Consider the following 24006-nt stretch of genomic DNA (forward strand, 5'->3'; position numbering starts at 1 on the left):
TGCAAGACCATCCCATTAGTGCAAAGACTTATGTCTATGTAATGGGATATCTTGTGAGAGAACTAATGGCAATGAAAAGACTGAAGAAACACAGACCCTGGTCCTTGTGATATAGACAAATGAGGCTGAGGAACTGGGGAATCCCTGGCAGGCAGGAAAGGGGAAGCTATGGTTCTCCCAGATGTTGCTAGACTAAATCTTCCATCATTCCTGACCGTTAGCTGTGCTGGCTGAGGCTGATTGGAGTTGGGGGGTGCCAGGTTCCCCCCCATCTCTTTAAATAGCATAGGTCCTTCCCCTCTTCTCAAAATAAATGGTTGTCTTCTACATTTGGGGTCACTTATCATTTGCATTGCTTTCATATATCACAGCAACACATTTGTATCATATACTTTTGGTAGACCCTCACAGTTTGCTAGTATATATGGTTTTTTTTCCTTTTCTTTTCAGAAGAGTAGGATGAAGAAGTCATTGTTGTTGTTTAGTCGTTTAGTCGTGTCTGACTCGTCGTGACCCCACAGACCAGAGCACGCCAGGCACTCCTGTCTTCCACTGCCTCCCGCAGTTTGGTCAAACTCATGCTGGTAGCTTCGAGAACACTATCCAACCATCTCATCCTCTGTCGTCCCCTTCTCCTTGTGCCCTCCATCTTTCCCAACATCAGGGTCTTTTCCAGGGAGTCTTCTCTTCTCATGAGGTGGCCAAAGTATTGGAGCCTCAGCTTCAGGATCTGTCCTTCCAGTGAGCACTCAGGGCTGATTTCCTTCAGAATGGATAGGTTTGATCTTCTTGCAGTCCATGGGACTCTCAAGAGTCTCCTCCAGCACCATAATTCAAAAGCATCAATTCTTCGGCGATCAGTCTTCTTTATGGTCCAGCTCTCACTTCCATACATCACTACTGGGAAAACCATAGCTTCAATTATATGGACCTTTGTCAGCAAGGTGATGGTTTTCCCAGTAGTGATGTATGCATAGCATCATAAAATTGTAGCATTGCGTCCCTCCCTGAGGGTCATCTAATCCAACCCATTGTGCAATGCAGGAATTGAACGCTTACCCCTTCCACCCAGTGGGCGGCTGTTGCAGATCCTCGCTCAGTCGCCATTCCGGGGGAAGTAAAAAAAATCAAACAAACAGAATGCACATGGCTAGGCAGCCATTGAAGGAATTCCGCTTGGCTGCCTGAGCAGGTGACTCAAGTTCCTGCCAGCTGCTGCATTTCAAATTGGCCAATGAGTGAGCTTCTCAGGGGGTGTGCCTTGCTGGCTGAAAGGGCATTGGCTGCATGCATGCCTGGGCAGCCAATGGGGCATAAAAGCTGGCCGCGCCTTCCTATTTCAGCGTATCGAGTCTAACCCAGTGCATTGTGGGAATATGTGGCTGTTCCATACAGGGATCGAACTAGCAACCTTGGCGTTGTGCTTCGAGCCCCAAAACCCATCCCAAATGGAAATACAGACACAGTGGAGACAGAATTTAGTTTAAATGTTAATGGACAAATTTTGGCCACAACTTTATTAAAATACACAAATGTGACTGGTATTGGCTTAGGCATTGGTATCAAACTGTATCTGTCTCCTGCCCCACCCTGCAGGAAGTCTGGAAGGGTAAACAACCAGCAGGGGGTTCTTCATCAGTGTATATTGACTGGTGCTCACCCCTGGGGTTCCCAGGGGTCCTGGCATGGCCCTAGCCCCTCTCCGGCCTTCGGATGAGATTCAGACCCCCAGATTCCTTTAACGGAATACCCCATACATTGGAGGGGCAGGTGATGGCCACACCTCCCCTCCCCACATTCCCCAAACCCATGCCTAACCGCCAAACCTTACAAAGTTTTGACGATTGCTAAGAGGTAGGCAAAAACCAAGTGGCCACAGCCAATCTGCCACATTGGAAAAAATTCCTACCTGGCCCCCATTCCAAAAACAGGCGACCAACCGAAGTCCAAAGCAAGGCCAAACACGATCTAATTAATGGATGGGCGGGCGGGTGTTTGGCAGCGTGAAGCAAAAAGAGGTCCCTACATCGTGCTGCCAAATAGATACCCCCAACCCCCAACCCCCAACCTTGCCACGCTGCTGATTGGCTAAAGGTCATTGGCATAACTGTGGCACCACCGGCTTGGAGCGGGGCAAGCCCTGCCCACAAGCTTGTTAGGGAAGAGTTTCAGGGCCAAGCACGACATGGACCCTCTGTTAGGAGGATCCAACTTACCAGCACCGTGCTCTAACCAGCTGAGCTATCCAGGAAGAAAAGATGCCCAACTGCTTCATGTTTCTATGTGCACTTGTCAAAATGGGCATCTGCTGGTCAAGTTTCTACGGGCATTTCCAATGCATGCAACACACACCCGTTTTCAGACTGGAAGCCCCAACATCCATCATGAACTTGTGCGCAGCTGATATCCACTTTGATCCCCAAAGAGCGCTTTGTCAAGGACAGAGGCATCTGCTACTTAACAGGACTCAGAACTTTCACACAGATGAACAACTTTGCCTAGCACTATAAAAATGTGCTAGTCTAAACTACATTCTGCCTTGCAAGAATTAAGATCACCTTAGCGCAACAGCCCCAACTGTCGTGTTTTCCGACTGCGTTAATGCGCTGTGGTAGAAACTGATCGAGCTTCCTGCTAATGGGCTCCCTCTGCATCTACAACCCCAGGCACATAGATTTGAAAACAGTGGAAGTAATTCTGATCTAAACAGAATTTACGCAAGTGCGGTGATCCCTAGAGGTCTCCCCTCACTCCCTGCGAAAGTTGATTGCTTGGTCCCCGGAGGGTATGTGCAATGAATGAGTTTGATGTTGAGGTCAGAGGACAGGTGCAAGCGCCGGAGGCTGGGTGAGAACACAAGGGTAAGAAGTTGGTTTTTGACCTATGAGTGTTTAGATAGTTATTATAAAGAGAACCCAGAACCCTGAACTCCAGCTGTGTCGAAAAGGGAGGGGTCCACTTCACAAAAAACTTTTGCCATCCATGAAAATCACACGGCGCTTTAGTGATTTTTCAAGGGGAATGGGTGCTAAGGGGGGCAAAAATATTTACTCTTTCAAAATAAGAGCGAGGCTTGCTGTCCACAGCCTGAACTTGCCACATATCATCGACCACATCGTCAAATCTGATTAGCCGCATAGCGCCATTATGAAGCCAATTCAGAACAAGCCCAAGAAATATTTCCCTTTCTCTGAATGAGCTTCGTGAGGGCCTCATGCCAGGGCAACACAAAACAGGTTCCATTATCACGGCAGAAGCAGGGGCGGGAAATCAGTTCTGAGGAGAACAGTTCTCAGAAGACCAAATAATTTCTCAGGAGAACAATTCTCACAGAGCCAAACTGGGCATTTCCAGATTTTATTCCATAAAATTTATATAGCACTTGATTGTAAAACAACAGCGACCCTCAAGTCAGTATACAGATATCCTGCTTATTGAGCATTCATCCTGATTTGTTTGTGGGGAGGTTAGATTATGATCACATCCAAATCATACATTTAAAGCATATTGTCCACCCCCCGAATCCTGGGAACTGTACCGTACCCTCGCAGAAATACAACCCCAGCACCCTAAACAAACTACAGTTTGATTTTTTTTGGGGGGAAGCCATGTCCTTTTAATGTAAGGTTTGAATGTGAACCAACATTTAAAGTGTCATTCAACCCTTTCCAGTGCATTTCGCTTACTGCAAAAAGTTTGATCTTTTTGTGGGGGAGAAATAGGTTTATTGCTCAAGATCTCCTAATCAACTTTAGCTGTGCACCCCGAATGTGCTGGTCTGTGACTGAATCCCACCCAAACACAGCAACTGTCTGGAAGTTGCTCTCTCAAAACAAATCCACAAAGCACATCAGACGCCATCAAAGAGAATGGAAAGAGAGAGATTGGGGACTTGAGGAAGAGGTTACTTACTGCACACAAAAAGATGAGTCAGAGAACTCAGCCGGGTAAGTTATTACTTCTAACTCTGCAGAATACAAGCTATGTGTCCTTTTGTTCCCTGCTCCCCTTATAGCTTTTCTTATTATGGAGCACTCTTTCAGCTCAAGCAAATGCATGTGTGTTTACACAGAAGTAAACCCCACTTTGAATTATGGTGCTGGAGGAGACTCTTGAGAGTCCCATCGACTGCAAGAAGATCAAACCTATCCATTCTGAAGGAAATCAGCCCTGAGTGCTCACTGGAAGGACAGATCCTGAAGCTGAGGCTCCAATACTTTGGCCACCTCATGAGAAGAGAAGACTCCCTGGAAAAGACCCTGATGTTGGGAAAGATGGAGGGCACAAGGAGAAGGGGACGACAGAGGACGAGATGGTTGGACAGTGTTCTCAAAGCCACCAGCATGAGTTTGACTAAACTGAGGCAGGCAGTGGAAGACAGAAGTGCCTGGCGTGCTCTGGTCTGTGGGGTCACGACGAGTCGGACACGACTAAACGACTAAACAACAACAACAACAAAACCCCACTGGATTCAGTGGGGTGTACCCCCTGAATAAGTGTGACTATGATTGCAGGCTTTGAGTGAATGAATTCACCTGATTCCAAGATGAAGCAGGAATAGCTACTTGCTATTCGTCCGGATTATCATTATAACAATAATTTATTATTTCAGTCACAGACCAGTTCCAGCCCATATACAATATCAAGGAAGTCATAAAACATGATAGGGATACATTTGAATTTGCAATTAGGTATAACAGGGACAATACAGATATAGCAACAGTTAAAAATATATATAAATTAAAACTTAGTCACTAACATATAACCTAAAATTATCATTTAAAACCTTAATCATTATGATGGCACAGCTTGTTCCCTAAGTTTTATGGCAATCACACAGAATTTGGCTACTCTTAACGTGATCTCAGAATCCTTGTCCTCCACCAGGGATTTTAGACATTGAACTTCGGATTCATTTGGAGATTTTGCATAGCGGGGTTGATACTTGCTATTCGTCCAGATTCTCATTATAATTTGTTAGCCGGATCAAACAAGGGCTGTCTGATCCCCAACCCTTGCGCTGGAAGCACATAAAACACCTTTTTGCAAAGGCCACACTCCCATTCCTTCCCTTCCAAATGCCAGCCGACAAACTCATCATTGCGTCTTACCCGCTCAGATTCGCTTCAGGGCTTGGCGCCTTCTCCAGAGGGGCTACAAAGGAAAAAGAAAACAAAGGAAAGCAAATGTGAGGTGCAGGGGGGAGCAGAAACAGGACAGCCTTCTAGACATCAGAGACCTTTGGGCATTGCTCCAGCTGAGGAAGGATTCAAGGCAGTCCCCTGTATACATTGCGCTTGAACTCTAAAGCGCAGACCTGGCAGGGGGAAAATATGGATAGTTTTGGGGAAGAAGAATGCATCCTACCTGCCATAGTTCATAGGCTACACTAAACAAGAGGCATTGTCCCTTCCCAGCAATAAATCTAGGACAGATAGAAGATTTAATAATTAACAAGAACTTGAGGAGGAACTTGAGTGTGTGGTGCAGTTTAGAAAGGGAGAAACTCAAAACTGGGGGTGGGGGTGGGGAGTCCAGGTCTATTGTGCAGGGGCTTCAGAGATCATGAGATCATGATTATTACATGGCTCACAGCCTGACCCAGCGCACACTTTTGCTGGGGTGGGACATATTCCCGGATAAACACGTTGTACAGTTCTGCCAGCCTAAGCTGCCCATCCGAAAGCTGACACCAGGGGAAGAGAGGGAGATTAATCGACTGCATCTTTGTGCAGACACATATGTGCGTAGAGAGACAGACAGACAGACAGACAGACAGGCAGGCAGGCAGACACTGTGATTCTGCAGCCTAGCATTTTAAGAAGCTTGATCACATCTCTAAACTTTATATCATTCCAAAAGCTTCAACTTTTATGATCACTTTCTCTTTTTTACAAGATTCCATTTCAGCCGTCACTCCTCCTTACATTGATTGGTAGATAATGTGCTTCCAGAATTACAGCTTGTGTTACTGAAGCCAAACCATTTTGTTTCCTGATTTATTGATACTGCGCTTGCAAAGCTGCCATTTGGCCCAATCAGACCTGCCTTGCGCTGCCATTAGGAAACTGCTTATATTTCACATTGGTCCGCAGATGCCACAAGCATCTAAACTTTACTGGGCGCAGTGACCACCCAGCCACAGAACTAATCTCTGGGTGAGCTGAAAAATACTTTCTTCTATGTTCTTTACTGTTTGGAAAATCAGCCCCGTTATTTTTAGCATATGGAAAACATACTTGCAATTATTCAACACAGGCGCTTTCTATCCCACATTTCTTTGTCTTTACCCTTGCAGGCATCTGCAACATTTGCCCACACAACCAATTAATCCTAAAGGCTGTCGCAATTCTTTGTGATTTTGTTTATGGCGTCTCAATGCCACATTCAAAGTTATGTCACAGAAAGGACTCCCCCCCCCCAGCCGGGGCTCACAGGAGCTCAGCTCCGGCACCTCTCAGGTGGGTGCCATTGCCATTCCAAAAGCAACAAGGGAGGGGTTGAAGTGTAGGTGGGTTCCCACGAGGCAAGACACAGTGATAACAGCAAGAACTATTATTGAACTAATGGAACTGGACAACAGGGGCAAAGCAACTGCTTATATACGTTTCTAAAGGCCTGGGCCACTCCCACTCCCCATATGATTGGCTGTCTAAACTTCCAAGCCGCGAATCATGACTCAGAGTTTAAGGGCCAATGGCAGAGGCCCAAATCCCGAAATGTTCTGTGATTGGATATCATGAATCAGAATCCTTAGTCCAGACTCAAGCTCAGGCAAACACAGACCACTGAATACATAACAGAGGCATTCATGGTGAGCCCTGGCACCTCTTTTCCGAGAAAAATAGCACTTGTGTGCTGGTCCTGTGGGTTACCCGAGAGGCGAGGTCCAAGTCCGGTCCGTGGTCAAAGGTGCAATGTGGAGGCAGTCCGTAGTAGCTGAAGCTGGGTGCAGGGCAGGGAGTCGGGTGAAGTCAGGAACTTGCATGCAAGCAGGGAGCCAGGGCGGGTCAGGAGCTCTGGCAGAAAAGCAGAATGGGGTTCAGGCAGGAACTAGCAACCAACAATGTTGCTCCCGCAACCTGGGATTTGGGCTGACTGGCTTTTATCTGCCCCTAGGCATAGGGCGACCCCGATCCTCTGGTGACTCGCCTCTCATGGCCTGAAGGCAAGCACTCCTCCTGCAGGAACTTAGTTCCCTTCACCTCTCTGCCTTGAGCCTCTGCAGCTCAGGAGAGGCTGGAGGGTTACCGGACCCAGAGGAAACCTCAGTTTCCCCTGACGGGGCTGAGAGTGGAGCACCTGCAGTCAATGGGTCCTCCATCACCTCAGGAGCCAGAGCAGACTCAGCTGGTGCCTGCACCTGAGGATCCAGCACAGGTGAGGACCCTTCAGGCTCAGGCCCCAGCCCCGGCTCAGCTGGTTCTGGAGGCGGGGACTCCTGTGCAGGCTGGGATTCCTCAGGTTCAGCCTCCAAGTCTGAATCCCAGGCCATCACAACTTGTTACAGATATGTATAAATAAAAGCAGTATGGTTCTTTGTGTGGGCAGCACACTGGGCTAAGGACTATGATGGCAAAGGGTTAGGGATGTGGGGAGGAGCGAAAACAACACCAAGAAGCAGCAGTTAGTGGAACAGAATGAAGTGGGGGAACCTCAGGACCCAGAAAGGAAATGGAAGTTGCTGGGACAGGAAGTCATGGAGAGGTTACAACTGCCCACATTTGCTGAAAAAAAGTTAAGTCTAAGAAGAGGCCAGAGAATGGTGCACAATTGTTTTACGTCCAAAATTTGGCATCCCTTTAATAATTACTTTAATGAGTACAGTAATTATGCTGAATTGGCAGAAGGGCAACCTCCTCCAACTATTTGTTTCACTCAGTGCCTAATGTTCACATGCACAGTTACTATGGAAACAGGCCTTGCTTCACCTTTCACTTTCCATTCAGAAAAGTCCAATGCATACGTGCACATGCTGTTAGCAAGAAGAAAGGGATGTGATTGGTTGAGCTGTCTTTCACTGCCATTTGTATTAGAACACCCTCCTTATATTCAAGGTTGGCTGTGTGCAAAGCTCAGCTTTTCCTTGATGCATCAGCCAGGCAATCATGCATAATGTCTGGGTGGGCAAGCCCCCTTTTTCTTGTTAAAAGCCTCAAAAATTTCAGAGAAAGGCGGAAAGAGGTATGCATTTTAGCTGTGGTGGAAATGGTCAGAAGACAGATCAAGGGAAGTAATAAAGGTAAAGGTAAAGGGACCCCTGACCATTAGGTCCAGTCGTGACCGACTCTGGGGTTGCGGCGCTCATCTTGCTTTATTGGCCGAGGGAGCTGGCGTACAGCTTCCAGGTCATGTGGCCAGCATGACTAAGCTGCTTCTGGCGAACCAGAGCAGCACACGGAAATGCCGTTTACCTTCCCGCCAGAGTGGTACCTATTTATCTACTTGCACTTTGACGTGCTTTTGAACTGCTAGGTTGGCAGGAGCAGGGACCAAGCAATGGGAGCTCACCTCATCGCGGGGATTCAAACCGCCGATCTTCTGATCAGCAAGTCCTAGGCTCTGTGGTTTAACCCACAGTGCCACCCGTGTCCCTAAGGGAAGTAATAGTACCACTCTATTCTGCTTGGTCCGACCCCACCTGGAATACTGTGTCCAGTTCTGGGCACCACAATTTAAGGATGTTGACAAGCTGGAAGGTGTGCAGAGGAGGGCAACCAAGATGATCAAAGGTCTGGAAGCAAAGCCTTATGAAGAGCGGTTGAGGGATCTGGGTATGTTTCGCCTGGAAAAGAGGAGACTGAGAGGAGATATGATAGCCATCTTCAAATATCTCAACAGCTGTCCCATGGAAGAGGGAGCAAGCTTGTTTTCTCTTGCTTGAGTGGGGGGTGGACTTGAAGCAATTGCTTCAAGTTACAAGAAAAGAGATTCCAACTTAACATCAGGAGAAACTTTCTGTTTGACCACAGATGATACAACGGTGGTTGGTTTAATCACGGCTGGAGAGGGGGAGGTGGCCTATAGGAAGGAAGTTGAGCAGTTGGGGGAGTGGTGCTGGAAAAACAACTTAAGAGATTATTGTGGACTTTAGGAAATGTAAATTGAATACTCAGCCACTCATTATTGAGGGGAAGTGTGTGGAATAGGTCTCGGTGTTTCAATTTCTGGGAATGGAGTTGAGAGATGACCTAACCTGGGGAGAAAACAGCAAAGACCTGATGAAGAGAGCACAGCAGAGGTTATATTTTCTGAGACTCCTTCGGAAAAATAATCTCTCAAAAGACCTTATGATGACATTTTACCATTCTACTGTGGAGAGTGTATTAACTTATGGTCTGTGTGTGTGGTTTGGGAGCTGGACAGTCAGGGGAAAAACAATGCTGTCCAGGGTTGTCAAGACTGCAGAGAGAATAATTGGGTGCTCTCTTCCCACCTTGGATCAATTCTATGCTGCCAGGTGTCACAAGAAAGCTGCAGAGATAGCGCAGGATAGTACGCACCCCGGAAATGATCTATTTCAGCTTCTGCCTTCTGGAAGAAGGTAGGTAAAGATAAAGGGACCCCTGACCATTAGGTCCAGTTGTGACGAACTCTGGGGTTGCGGCACTCATCTCGCTTTATTGGCCGAGGGAGCCGGAGTACAGCTTCCAGGTCATGTGGCCAGCATGACAAAGCCGCTTCTGGCGAACCAGAGCAGCGCACGGAAACGCCGTTTAGCTTCCCGCTGGAGCGGTACCTATTTATCTACTTGCACTTTGACGTGCTTTCGAACTGCTAGGTTGGCAGGAGCAGGGACCGAGCAACGGGAGCTCACCCCATCGTGGGGATTCAAACCGCCAACCTTCTGATTGGCAAGTCCTAGGCTCTGTGGTTTAACCCACAGCGCAACCCGCGCCCCTCTGGAAGAAGCTACAGGATTATAAAGACTAGGACTAGCTGCCTAAGAAAGGATTTCTATCCAAATGGGATTTTGGTTTTTAAACGCAGTGTAAGGAGTCTTTGAGGGGTATACTGTATTTAAAAATGGGGTAACCAGGGGGCTAACCAGGCTTGTTGGTTTTTGAACGTCTGATGTAGATTTTTTCAATTTCGTTGTTCTGTATGGGACAATGACAATAAAGATTATCATATCGTATCAAACGGTCTCCCTCAAGAGGTTGCAAACTCTCCTTCCTTGGGGATTTTGAAGCAGAGGTTGGATAGCCATTTGTCATGGATGCTTTAACTGAGATTCCTGCATTGCAGGGGGTCAGCCTAGATGACCCTTTGGGTCATTTCCAACTCCACCATATTGTTATTCTTCCAACTATTAGCTTCATTGACTGCCTACATGTTCTGGTATTAAGAAAGGGGAAAACGTTTCTCTATTCACTTTTTCCAGAACAGGACCAATGGGGGGCATCTTTTTTCTGGATTAATTAATACAAAACACATTGTGTTTCTTGTGACTGTCTTGAAATACTCCTCCACAAAATGCTGGAGGGGGTTACTTTGCGGTATACTTCAAAAAACACATTGCACACCCCCTCCGTTTATCAAGCAGTCAACAGAAAGCTGCACAAGCCGTCCATGGCATCCTGATAATTTGCTGTGATCAGCCCTTCTTTGAAAAGAGCCGTAGTAAAGAATAGCAAAGCTCTCTTCTTCACTACAGTTCTCACCCCAGGAGCAGGTTCAGTTTAGCACCATCAAGATTGAGCCTCACATCTACCGTAAGGTGTTTAAGAAAAGGAAAACTCAGCGTTAAAATTATCAGAGGCTTATGCCACAGTAAGTTCAGCGTGGCAGGAGCACGATGATTCAGCTTTCCCTCCAACGCTGTCACCGCAAGGAAGGTCAGCGTGACCTTACACAGTGTCTCCACCTGAAAGCAAGCTGTTAATTGAAAAGAAAGAAAGTGCCTTGAGAAAATTGTCTCCATTTGGACTCAAGCACAAAGCTGTTGGTGCAGGTGTCATTTTAACTCATTGCTGGGAACTAGAAGTGAGATTCACTGGGGTCTAATTAACAGGTAGTTCAACTTCGTATGCTTACAACGCCACCTCATCCCTGAAATCATTTTGTGCCTGCATGCCCCCTCCAAATCCGCTCTGGAGAGTGGGATGAACCCCCAGAACAGATGGGGGTGTATGGGGAAAGAGAGTTACAGGAGGCCCTGCTTCCTATTTAAAGAAGGGGAAAGGGATGAAGAGGAAGAGGAGGAGGAGGAGGAGGAGGAGGAGGAGGAGGAGGAGAGTACATACCCTCTGAAGTAAACAAGATCCACTAAATAGCTTGTCACTTCCATGGAGAGCAAGGACCCTTAATGTTTGTTTTAAATGTACACGAAGTACATTTAATGGATCACGAAGGCAGATGAGTCTTTTGCAAGTGAGTAGAAAATAGCCAAAAGTTTAAATTAAAGTTCCAACACTTACCTGATCCCTGGTGTGTGAAACTGACACAATTGTTTCTCTCACATCTTTCCCTTTGCTGTATTGTCTGTTTCCTTTTCATCATTCCTGTTTTCATCTTCCTATTCTTTTCTTGATGAAACATTTATACTCTCATTTGGACACACCTAGGGTTCAGGAGTTTCTGGTCTTCAGCTGTCTCTAGATTTGAGTTATCCAACGCACAAGACGTCAAAGCAGGTTTTAAGAGGTGGTTCCTAAATATTCTGCTTTCCTCTCCAGTATAAGTACTTTTATGGTGCGTGCCTTCCTTGGGGGAAACAAGAAGCCACTCTGAATGTCCTCATCCTCGTGTGGATTCCTCCCTGTCCTTCACCCCCTCTTTATAAAATTCAGCTTTCTTTTGCAGCTTTCCAGTGCTCAAATTCAAGACCTCCTTTTGGCAGGCCTCTCCAAGAGTAAGCAACTACACGCTGTAGGAACAATCACCATTGTCTTTGTCTTATTAACATTTCTACCGCCATCTACATTTGGCAAAAGCACAAAACAAAACTGCTTTCTGGCACTTTCTGGAGTACCAGGGCAGAAACAGTGTCTCTTCTGGAAACTTTTTAACATTGTTAACAGGCAGACGGTCAGCAACACAAACAGCCCATTCTTGCAGTTCATGATTTTGGCTGGTGAGTAATTAAACACAAGGAAATTGCAGGAGCAGAGAAATTGTCCGCTAAAAGAAGGTAGAAATGAGTCACACATTGTTTAATAACTTTTTATGTGTATCATCACTAGAGGTCATACAGGTGAAACTCAGAAAATTAGAATATTGTGGAAAAGTTCATTTATTTCAGTAATTCAACTTAAAAGGTGAAACTAATATATGAGAGAGACTCATGACATGCAAAGCGAGATATGTCAAGCCTTTATTTGTTATAATTGTGATATTATGGCGTACAGCTGATGAAAACCCCAAATTAACAATCTCAGAAAATTAGAATATTAAATGAAATCAGCAAAAGAAGGACTGCAAATAGGGCAATATTGGACCTCTGAGAAGTAGAAGCATGCATATGTACTCGGTGCTTGGTTTGGGCCCCTTTTGCATCAACTACTGCCTCAATGCGGCGTGGCATGGATGCTATCAGCCTGTGGCACTGCTGAGGTGTTATGGAAGACCAGGAAGCTTCAATAGCAGCCTTCAGCTCTCTTGCATTGCTCAGTCTCATGTCTCTCATCTGTCTCTTGGCAGTGCCCCATAGATTCTCTATGGGGTTCAGGTCAGGCGAGTTTGCTGGCCAATCAAGCACAGTAATCCCATGGGCATTGAACCAGGTTTTGCTACTTTTGGCAATGTGGGCAGGTGCCAAGTCCTGCTGGAAAATGAAGTCAGCATCCCCATAAAGCTCGTCTGCGGAAGGAAGCATGAAGTGCTCCAAAATCCCCTGGTAGACAGTTGTGTTGACCCTGGACTTAATGAAGCACAGTGGACCAACACCAGCTGATGACATGGCTCCCCAAATCTCTTTTCTGATGAGAGCAGCTTTTGCACCTCATTTGGAAACCAAGGACCCAGCGTCTGGAGGAACAATGGGGAGGCTCACAATGCCGGATGCTTAAAGTCCAGTGTGAAGTTTCCACAGTCTGTGTTGATTTGGGGAGCCATGTCCTGCATCTTTTAATGATAATCCAATTTTTTTATCTCTCCACTGTGTCCAAAATTCACCATTAAACTGCAAGTGATATTCCTGTCTTACTAATGCTCAGATGCATTGACAACTTATTGGAGGTGACTTTGTGAAGGATAACTTTCTTCCTGGTTCTCAGCTCTTCCCTCCCCCTGCCTGTTTCATGGACTCTTGCCAATGTTAGGAGCAGAACATTAGCAGGGTTTCTCAATAACAATTTTCTCTGCTTCTTGTCATTGTGCTTGGTGATCAAACACTTATCCTGGCTGTCAAGCCATTTAATGCCTTTCTCCGTCTCCCTCCAGCTCCAACCAGAACAAGCCTCAGTTTTTGGGCTGGAGGCAGCCCTTTTCTTTGGCCGCAACCCAGTTCTGCCACCTCTCAGGTGGGCGCCATTGCCATTATATGAGAACAAGGGAGGCATTCATAGTGATTTCTGGCACCTCTTTTGCTAGAAAAACACACTGGTTGGAGGTATGGCGTAAGAGACACATTTTTGCCACACACATCTCACAGCAGGTATTTGGGGCAAATTCTTTGGCTGTACTGGTTTAGAGTAGAAGTAAAAATGCAAGTCCTAGAACTGGGATACCCCATTAGGGCGTGTTGAATTTTTCAACATTCAAAATCCCAAAATAAGTGCTAAAAAGTTGTAACATTACTTAGGAATTCAAAAGGTATTTCGGTTGAATTTATATAATTTAGTTTTGCTTGTTAAGTAAGATGTGCGTAAGATTGCATAGAAACCATTAAAAATGACTGCCAAATCCTTGCCGTCATTCATTCATTCATTTATTATTAAGCATTACCTGACATTTTCAGAAGGTAAAATTAACATTCTTTGGTTTTCCAAAAGGAGTTTATGTGCTTCTTCATCCAATGTAGACTTGCGAAGCTAAATGTTGTCCAAACACAAAAATAACAGCAGATTTGAATTCCCCACACCCAAAAACATATTTTAAAGACCCCTCACTGAATAAATTTGTGTAAATTAAGTTTCAACCCCTAAAATGGAACACCCTGCTAACCCATATAAGGTGGACATTTTGATCTTTATACAGTGGTACCTTGGTTCTCAAACACCTTGGTTCTCAAATGCTTTGGTTCTCAAACTCCTAAAACCCGGAAATGTTCCAGTTTCCAAACATTTTTCGGAAGTTGAACATCTGATGCGGCTGTCGGCTGTTGTTTCCGGGGCACCTTCACCAATCAGAAGCTGTGCCTTGGCTTTTGAACATTTCAGAAGTCAAATGGATAAGGATCCTGCAATCGACCACAATCATCCAGGGATTGACCTGTTGATTGCAGCTGGTTGGACACCCCTGCAGTACATTAAGAGAAATGCACACAAACATGTCCATATGATGAATGGACATATGGATGGGGGGGAGTCACATGGCCTAGCTGCGTGATGCCTGATGATCGTCTTCCAAAGCAACTATTCTCTTCCAAACTTAAAAATGGAAAGCATAATGCTGGTGGTCAACAAAAGAGGTTTAAAGACTCTCTCAAAGCAAATCTTTTTTAAAAATGTAGTATAAACACAGACAACTGGGAAACACTGGCCTGAGAGCACTCCAGTTGGAGAACAGCCTTTACCAAAGGTGCCGTGGACTTTGAAGATGCTCGAAAGGGAGAAATGTGCTAAGAAGAAGGCACACTTGGTAAACCTTCACCATGATCAACTCCCTCCCGGAAACTTATGTCCCCACTGTGGAAGGACGTGTGGATCCAAAATCAGCCTCCACAGTCACTTAGGGACTCACTGTTAAAACCGTGTTCATGGAAGACCATCTTACTCGGCTACGAGTGGTCGCCAAAGAAGGAAGGTATTCCTAAAAGCTTCTGTATGCACATAGAGTTCCTCCGTGCAAGAAGGGACCCTAACTGGGCAGTGACTTCCCTCTACTCAAGGAGGGGTGGCAGCGTTCACACATAGCTCTCCACACTTTGAAATAATGTGCAGACTTGGTTGGCACGCCTGGTGTAGCCACATTCACTCCACCGGCACCCGCAAGATCAACATAGATCCGTAGATGTATGCAGGTAGAGCTTTACCATGTGAGAAAGGATCCTACCAAACTGAGGTCCCTCCTTGCATAGAGGATTTCTATCTTCAAAAACCTGTGCATGCATAAAAGCCCTTTCGACATGGAAATTATACATGGAAATGACAGGGAAATGTGTCAGTGTATGGAATCGATGCATAGTCCTGCAACCTAACCCCACCCCTGTTTGCTCAGTCTTTACATGCACCAGGTGTGCATAACCCCTTCTGAAATCTATTGAATGCACTAGTATTAAGAGAGTTCAGCGGTGGGTGAGGCTGGATCAGTGCCGGATTTACATATAAGCTAAACAAGCTATAGTTTAGGGCCCCACTCTCTTGGGGCCCCCAAAAAAATACAAGGGGAAAAACTGGATGTACACTTCCAAAATATAAGATAAAAAACAAATAAAATAAAACCTACACCCAGCAACAGTGTTTTGTGTTGTGTAGGCTCCTATGATGTAAGTCATGGGCCCCGCCTGCTCCCTAAAATATCACTGCTTTGCTCATTTCTATATACAGTGGTACCTTGGGATAAGTACTTAATTCGTTCTGGAAGCACCACTTTAGCTAATGGGGCCTCCCGCTGCGCCTTCAGAGTACGATTTCTGTTCTCATCTTGAAGCAAAGTTCTTAACCCGAGGTAATATTTCTGGGTTAGCAGAGTCTGTAACCTGAAGCGTCTGTAACCTGAAGCATATGTAACCCGAGGTACCACTGTATAGGATGCCTACATTCTGCTATTCATAATTATTAGTAGTTTGCCTCATATATGTACACCTGTTATTATTTCATGTTATAGCAAGTTTCTAGAGACTAGATTGTGAGTCTTTGTAAATTGTGTTTCGAAAGGAACTTTTGTTATTGCCAAATGCCAATGTGTTTGCATTGTTAAGTTTGCTATGAATAAAAATCATTTGAAGTTACAGCTTCATAATTATTTCACTATTAATATACTTCTTCTTAATTATATTTCACTATTAATATACTTAATTGTATTTCAGTTCAACAATTACTTTGATAAAATACATATTTTGTTATATCCAAATGGCTTTAGATACCTCTTAGGTCCATAAATTTCCATATAGCATATATTCAACACAAAAAAACAGCGACAATTTGTTGTTGACAAAGGGCAGCTGGATATATAAAAGGCCCCATTGCCTTCAGTAGCTTAGGGCCTCATCAAACCTAAATCCGGCCCTGGGCTGGACCATGCATTCTGCCAGTGCATGGATGGGTTTGTGTGTGAGAGATACACTCCCTTTGTAGCTGCTTAAACTAAAAACATGCGATCATGTCAAGCGAGGCTCAGGATGTTGCAGTGGCTCAGCAATTGTACTCTTAGCACTCATTAACCTGCATGGCAGTTTACAGGAATAGGTTATCCGATGACAGCACTTAATTGAAAAGGTCTTTTCCTTCGATTTATCTATGTGAACATGAGGCGCCTGTTGCAAGCTAGGGAAGACAGTACTTTGCGAATAACTGAAGACATGGGGCTGTTTCTCCTCTCAGAGCCAGTGGGGTTATTTGCATGAAACTTATCTGCACATTGAAAGCACATTTTTTACTATTTTCAACAGTCACGACTTCCCCCAAATTATCATGGGGGAGGTAGCTTGTTGTGGGTGCTGAGAGAAGTTAGGAGACCTCTTTCCCCCTCATGGAATCATAGAATTGTAGAGTTGGAAGGGACCCTGAGAGTCATCTACTCCAACGCCCTGCAATGCAGGAATCTCAGCTAGGTCATCCATGACAGATGGCCATCCAACTTCTGCTTAAAAGCCTCCAAGGAAGGAGAGTCTGTTCCACTGCTGAGCACCTCTTACAGTCAGAAAATTCTTCATGACATTGAGTCGGAATCTCCTTTCTTTTTTTTAATGATATTTATTAAAAAATTTCGGACAATAAAAAGTTACAAAATTAAAAATAGAAAATAAGAAAAACGTAACAATGATAAGAAACAAAGAAATACAAAAATACAAAGACAAAATACATAAAGAGTAAAAAAAGAAAAGAAAAGAAGGTTAACAAGAAATCAATGTTTTCATATCTTATATTTCATTTACTTATTTCCTGACCTCCTCACACCCCCCTTTTTTGTATTCCAGTTCATATAGTTAGTTCAGCAAATGCCTACCCTCTATCATTTATCTTTACTTATTATCTTAACCTATTATAACTCTATATTTCCAGCCATTGTCAATCCGTATTTACATATTCTTGTTAATCTTTTTACCAATACCACTTATTTTCAATCCAACATCCCTTCAACATTCATTAACTTTACAGTATTTCTGCAATTAGTCTTTAAATTTCTTCCAGTCTTCTTCCGCCACCTCTTCTCCCTGATTGGAATCTCCTTTCTCGTAACTTGAAGCCACTGGTTCGAGTTCTACCCTCCAGAGCAGGAGAAAACAAGCATGCTCCCTCTTCCGTGTTGACAGCCCTTGAGATACAGTGGTGCCTCGCAAGACGAAATTAATTCGTTCCGCAAGTTTTTTCTTCTTGCGAGTTTTTCGTCTTGCGATGCACGGTTTCCCATAGGAATGCATTGAAAATCAATTAAAGCGTTCCTAGGGAAACCGCCTTCAGACCAGGTCCGGGGACAGTCTGTCCCCCGACCTCTTCTGAAGGCTGGGGGGGGGGGACAAGGGCTTTTCTTCCCACCCCCAGCCTTCAGAAGGCTGTTCTGAAGGCTGGGGGTGGGAAGAAAAGCCCTTCTCCCCACCTCCCGCCCCGCAAGCTCCGGGGACAGGAGGGCTTTGCTGCCGACCGCCAGCATTTTAAAAGCCCCTGCTGTCCCGGGGAGATTTTAAAATGCTGGGGGTCGGCAGCGAACGCTTCGCTCCCGACCCCCAGCATTTTAAAATCTCCCCGGGACAGCAGAGACTTCTCTGCTGTCCCGGGCAGATTTTAAAATGCTGGGGGTCGGCAGCGAACGCTTCGCTCCCGCCCGCCAGCATTTTAAGATCGCCCGGGGCAGCGGAGAAGTCTCCGCTGTCCCGGGAAGGCAGGCGGGGGGGGGAGCAAAGACTTTTGCCCCCCGCCGGCCTTCAGAAGAGGTCCAGGACCTCTTCTGAAGGCCGGCTGTGGGCGAAAGTCTTTGCTCCCGACCGCCAGCAATTTTAAAGGGTCCCCGGAGATTTCCCTATGGGCTTTCGTCTTGCGAAGCAAGCCCATAGGGAAATTCGTCTTGCGAAGTGCCTCCAAAACAGAAAACCCTTTCGTCTTGCGGGTTTTCCGTCTTGCAAGGCATTCGTCTTGCGGGGTACCACTGTATTTGAAGATGGTGGTCATATCTCCTCTCCTCTTTTCCAGGCTAAATATACCCAGCTCCTTCAACCATTCCTCATAGTGCTTCCCCTCACCAGAGCTACAATTCCCAGAGCTCCCTGGAAAGAGGGATTGTTAAACCTCTCTGGAAATTGCAGCTCTGTGAGGGGAATAGGGGTCTTCTAACAGCTCTCAGCACCCTTAGCAAACACCAGGATTCTTTGGGAACAGCTATGCCTGCTTAAAGTGGTATACTGCTGCTTTAAAGGCATAGTGGGGACTTTGATTGAGAATGTTGCGTAAAAAGAAACATCGACGCATCTCGCGCCCCTTTTCGTTCCAGAATCATGTCCTTCAGCCGTACGGAAGTTACATGCAGAACTTGGCGCTCTGAAACAGCGCGTGAAATGCACACTCACCTCAGCCAAATCAGCAAGGATGTCTGTATAGTAAAGGTATAAAAGTAAAGGGACCCCTGACCATTAGGTCCATTCGCGGCCGACTCTGGGGTTGCGGCGCTCATCTCGCTTTATTGGCCGAGGGAGCCAGTGTACAGCTCCCGGGTCATGTGGCCAGCATGACTAAGCAGCTTCTGGCGAACCAGAATAGCGCACGGAAACGCCGTTTACCTTCCCGCCGGAGCGGTACCTGTTTATCTACTTGCACTTTGACGTGCTTTCGAACTGCTAGGTTGGCAGGAGCAGGGACCAAGCAACGGGGATTCAAACCGCCAACCTTCTAATCAGCAAGTCCTAGGCTCTGTGGTTTAACTCACAGCGCCACCCATGTCCCGGCTGTATAGTAAGAAGGTGGAAAAAAATAAGTTTTGGTACGGGATTAATTCCCTCCATTGAGGGGAAAACCAGGCAGAGCAATAGCTGTGGACTCTTAAATTTGTAGAGAAGCAGCCCAGACGAACAAGAGTCAGGGGTTTCTGCACAGCTCCACCCTTCCTGGCAAGCAAGGAGAAACCATCATAGTTCAAGGACATACCCTATCCAGGCCAAGTCACCATGGTGCGCATGGGTCCCCAGAGCCTGACAAAGAGGGCCTGGATAGCTTCATTTCACCTCTGGGCCTGAGGCTCCCCACACCTGCTGCAAGGTGGAAAATGCACAGCTGGACCTTGATGAGAGGAAGAGGCAGTGTAAGCGAGCAAAGAAGGCCCAGTTTCTCCTCCTTTCAGGCCTCTTGCTGTATGATAATGACATACACCCCAACATATCTCTGATGAACATAGGGACATCCTGCTCAACAACAACAATTTTACTATTTATACCCCAGCCATCTGACTGGATTGCCCCAGCCACTCTGGGCAGCTTCCAACATATGTACAGTGGTGCCTTGCAAGACGAAAAGAATCCGTTCTGTGATTCTCTTCGTCTAGCAGTTTTTTCGTCTTGCGAAGCAAGCCCATTGACGGATTAGAGGATTAGCGCTATTAGCGCTATTAGCGGCTTTTAGCGGCTTATCAGCTTATCGGATCAGCTGATAAGCGGCTTAGCGGCTTAGAAAAAAGGGGGGAAGGAAAACCCGCAGGAACTCGCAAGACATTTTCGTCTTGCGAAGCAAGCCCATAGGAGATTCGTTTTGCGAGGCACCTCCAAAACGGAAAACTCTTTCGTCTAGTGAGTTTTCCCTCTTGCGAGGCATTAGTCTTGCGGGGCACCACTGTAAAAACATTAAACTATATATATTAAACACACACACACCCCTTCCCTATACAGGGCTACCTTCAGATGTCTTCTAAAGGTTATACAGTGGTACCTCAGGTTAAGTACTTAATTCGTCCCGGAGGTCCGTTCTTAACCTGAAACTGTTCTTAACCTGAAGCACCACTTTAGCTAATGGGGCCTCCTGCTGCCGCCGCGCCGCCAGAGCACAATTTCTGTTCTCATCCTGAAGCAAAATTCTTAACCCGAGGTACTATTTCTGGGTTAGCGGAGTCTGTAACCTGAAGCGTATGTAACCCGAGGTACCACTGTAGTTACTTATCTCCTTGGCTTGGGGGTTGGAGAACGCCATACCCTCCCACATTTCTCCGATGAAAATAGGGAAGGAAAAGGACATTCCGGGTTCAAATCAGAAACCTGGATGGCTTCTGTAAATCTGGGACTGTCCCTGGAAAATAGGGACACTTAGAGGGTCTGTAATGGGAGCATTCCTCAGCTTGCCTTGTCTTCGGCTGAGGCCTAGGAGCTGGCTGGGGTTCCTGTATGGTGGGAGCTATAAACAGGCTTCTTTCCCATCTCTGTAGTGTCTTCCTGAGCCCAGGACATGATGGAAGGAGGGCGATAGTAATCACACCGATTCAATTGATGGGTTGATTTGTCGTCGTCCCGTCCCCCCGGTTATTTGTTTATTCTGTACCTATGGAAGTAACTCTCATCTCCCTCACCCGTCCCTCAAGTAGCAAGAGTACCCATAGCTATCAACAGAGTTAATGCAGAGATGTTTTAAGAGGCAGAATTTAACACCTCCGGAATGGATTAGGAACAAATGAGGTGTGTTGGGAGACACTGGACTGAAGCGGCAGGTTCTGTTGTTACAAGGTGCCTTATGTATTAGAATTATTCTGAGATATCCAAGAATATTCCGTCGGGGTGGGCAGTTCATGTTTGTCAACACAACCCGTTCCAATAACTTACTTAGTGTTCAAGTCCATATGTGATGCTCAGAGGACTCAGAAAGGTAAATCACCTAAATTGGACTAGCTTTCTCCTTTTTATTGTTGCCATGACAACCGCTCTTTGGTATTCAGGACTGCAGCGTGTCTGTTCCTGTTGCATTTTTGACACACACACACACACACACAGTAGCAAACTGAACAACTAACTGATATGCAGAGTTGGAAGAGCTAAGGGCACAATATCAACAAAAAGGCATTTGTAGAACATAAACAAGAGCTCATACATATAAATTACCCCTACCACTCATTTTTCCTGCAAATTTGCCTCGTTCGGTATTGATTTTGGTCACAGAATCCTGCATGTATTTCCTAACCTTTGCCGCTGCGCTTCAAGGTATGCAAATTGTTAAAACCACTTCTTCACTCGGTTGACGGGAGAAAATATAGTGCTGATTTCTCACCTTCCACCTGCTTTTGTGTTTGTCTAGGCTACTATGGCTTGAAGTGTCTGGAAGGTCATCACAGCGACGATACGTTATGCCCAGGCACAAATATTTGTGTTATTTTAGCATCTGATCCCAGGAAGTTGTGATCTGACTTGTTTCTTGTAGCAATGTGACTTAACACATACTACTTCGAGACTTTAAAAATGACGAGCGCAGACTTATTAGAAAGACTCACAATTAAGTCATTTTTGCGTGTAACAAGGTAGGAAGGATTAATGTACAGGGCAAATTCTAAGGAAATCTGACAAAGACTTCGGCCTTGGCCAGATTTTAGGGTAAGGCATGCCACAATTAATGGAATCCGTGAAGATCCCTTTTCTGTCAATCTTCCAACCTCCATACCTCTCTAAATCTGGCCACTGGGACTTCGCTCAGGTCACACCCTCTGCACAGGCCTGTCTTGCACCTTCCTTGTGTTTTTGCCTGGCTGGAATGTGTGCTGGAACTCAGATAATGCTGCTTGATAATAATAATAATAATAATAATAATAATAATAATAATAATTTTTATTTATACCCCACCCTCTCCAGCCAAGGCCGGTCTCAGGACGGCTAACAAGCAATAATAAAAATAAGTTGAATGAATACAACTTAAAAACATTAAAATACAACATTAAAATATTGAAACATTACAATATTAAAATGTAGCCTCATCGCAGGAGGAGAAAGGAAAAGAGGGGGAGGGAATCAAATTGGTTCCAAGCCAAAGGCCAGGCGGAACAACTCTGTCTTACAGGAAGAAATCAGATCCTGCAGGGCCCTGATCTCATGAGGCAGAGCATTCCACCAGGCCGGAGCCAGTGTTGAAAAGGCCCTGGCTCTGGTTGAAGCTAATCTCCTTAGGGCCCGGGACCTCTAGGGTGTTGCTATTTATGGACCTTGAGGGTCTCCGTGGGGCATACCGGGAGAGGCGGTCCCGTAGGTACGAGGGTCCTAGGCCGTGAAGGAGGGCGATAGCATGGATGGAGGATGCCGAGGGGCGTGTGTTAAAACTAGCCTTTTGCTGGGTGAACGACTTTTGCTTCCGGATCCAATCATCAATGGCATTATGTCATGGACTGGTTGGTCACAGAGGAAGAGTGAGAGGCACCCGCTGGGGAACCCCCAGGGGACGAAGGCTCAGAGACCCAGGGGCTGGTGGTGACACGATGGTGAGTGGTCAGAGGGAGAAGATTGGGAAGAGGTGGTGTCAGAAGCTGAAGAGGTCGTGGGGCTTTGTGAGCGAGGAGAGTCTGTGGCAGAAAGAAGTCCAGAATCAGCAGTAGAGGTGGAAACAGGAGAGGAGGGAGACCAAGAAGCAGAGATGAGCCAGTGTGGTGTAGTGATAAAGAGTGGTAGACTCGTAATCTGGTGAACCGGGTTCGCTTCCCCGCTCCTCCACATGCAGCTGCTGGGTGACCTTGGGCTAGTCACGCTTCTCTGAAGTCTCTCAGCCCCACTCACCTCACAGAGTGTTTCTTGTGGGAGAGGAAGGGAAAGGAGATAGTGATAGTGATAAAGTGGGATATCAACTCCAAACTCTTCTTCTTCCGGTTGGTTGAAGAAGCCACGGTGTCTCCCCTCCTGCGGCAACCAGCTCCACGCCCCCTTTTCTCCCAGAGCCAGGAGAGCCATGAAGAGGGAGGAACAAAAGCAAGCATGTGTGGCAGTCTCAGATTGCTTGGGAAATACCTGGGAGAGGAGGAGAGTTAGGCAGCTGTGGGAAGGCCTTTAGCCTCCACAACTGCCTCTTGGGGCAAAGACCTACTGAAGAGTGTTGCTGTGCTTCTTAGACCTGTCACTCCTTTGCCAAGCCCGTTTTCCGAATGAGTCAACTTCACCCACTCTGGTGTGATTTACCGTGGGCTCGCTTCTGACACGCATGGTCCCCCGGCCATTAGGTCCAGTCGTGACCGACTCTGGGGTTGTGGCACTCATCTCTCTTTACTGGCCGAGGAAGCCGGTGTACAGCTTCTGGGTCATGTGGCCAGCATGACTAAGCCGCTTCTGGTGAACCAGAGCAGCGCACGGAAACACCGTTTACCTTCCTGCCACAGTGGTACCTATTTATCTACTTGCACTTTGAGGTGCTTTCGAACTGCTAGGTTGGCAGGAGCAAGGACCGAGCAATGGGAGCTCACCCTGTCATGGGGATTTGAACCGCTGACCTTCTGATTGGCAAGTCCTAGGCTCTGTGGTTTAATCCACAGCGCCACCCATGTCCCCCTGCCTTAACTGAATGCAAAACACATGTTTGGTGCTTTTTCATGTAAACTTAGTATCATAATATAATACAACAAAAGGAGCCCATACACACATAATGACAGTAGACTTTTTATTAACATATTTTACAATGTTGATTACGGTATTTTTAGTTTTGCATTTTGATGTGTCAAAGACTGATTCTGTTTCCACAGTAATGTACTGTACTTAAAATGATCGTTCATACAAGATACCACACCAGTACGTCGGAGGAATAGCAGCAG

The 24006-nt window shown here is 46.1% G+C and overlaps 1 protein-coding gene across 1 annotated transcript in view; it reads right to left on the minus strand.

Annotated features, from left to right (window-relative positions):
- The window catches only part of MYO3B (myosin IIIB), a 313368-nt gene extending 301923 nt beyond the window's left edge, over positions 1 to 11445 (minus strand). The window contains exons 1-2 of the mRNA XM_082205523.1: positions 11421 to 11445; positions 5112 to 5154 (exon numbers count right to left, since the gene is read on the minus strand). The gene's annotated coding sequence lies outside the window, so the exon portion shown is untranslated. The remainder of the gene's footprint in view (positions 1 to 5111; positions 5155 to 11420) is intronic.
- Between the last annotated feature and the right edge of the window lie 12561 nt (positions 11446 to 24006).

Source organism: Podarcis vaucheri, assembly GCF_965113315.1.
Source record: "Podarcis vaucheri genome assembly, chromosome: 1".
Lineage (NCBI taxonomy): Eukaryota > Metazoa > Chordata > Lepidosauria > Squamata > Lacertidae > Podarcis > Podarcis vaucheri.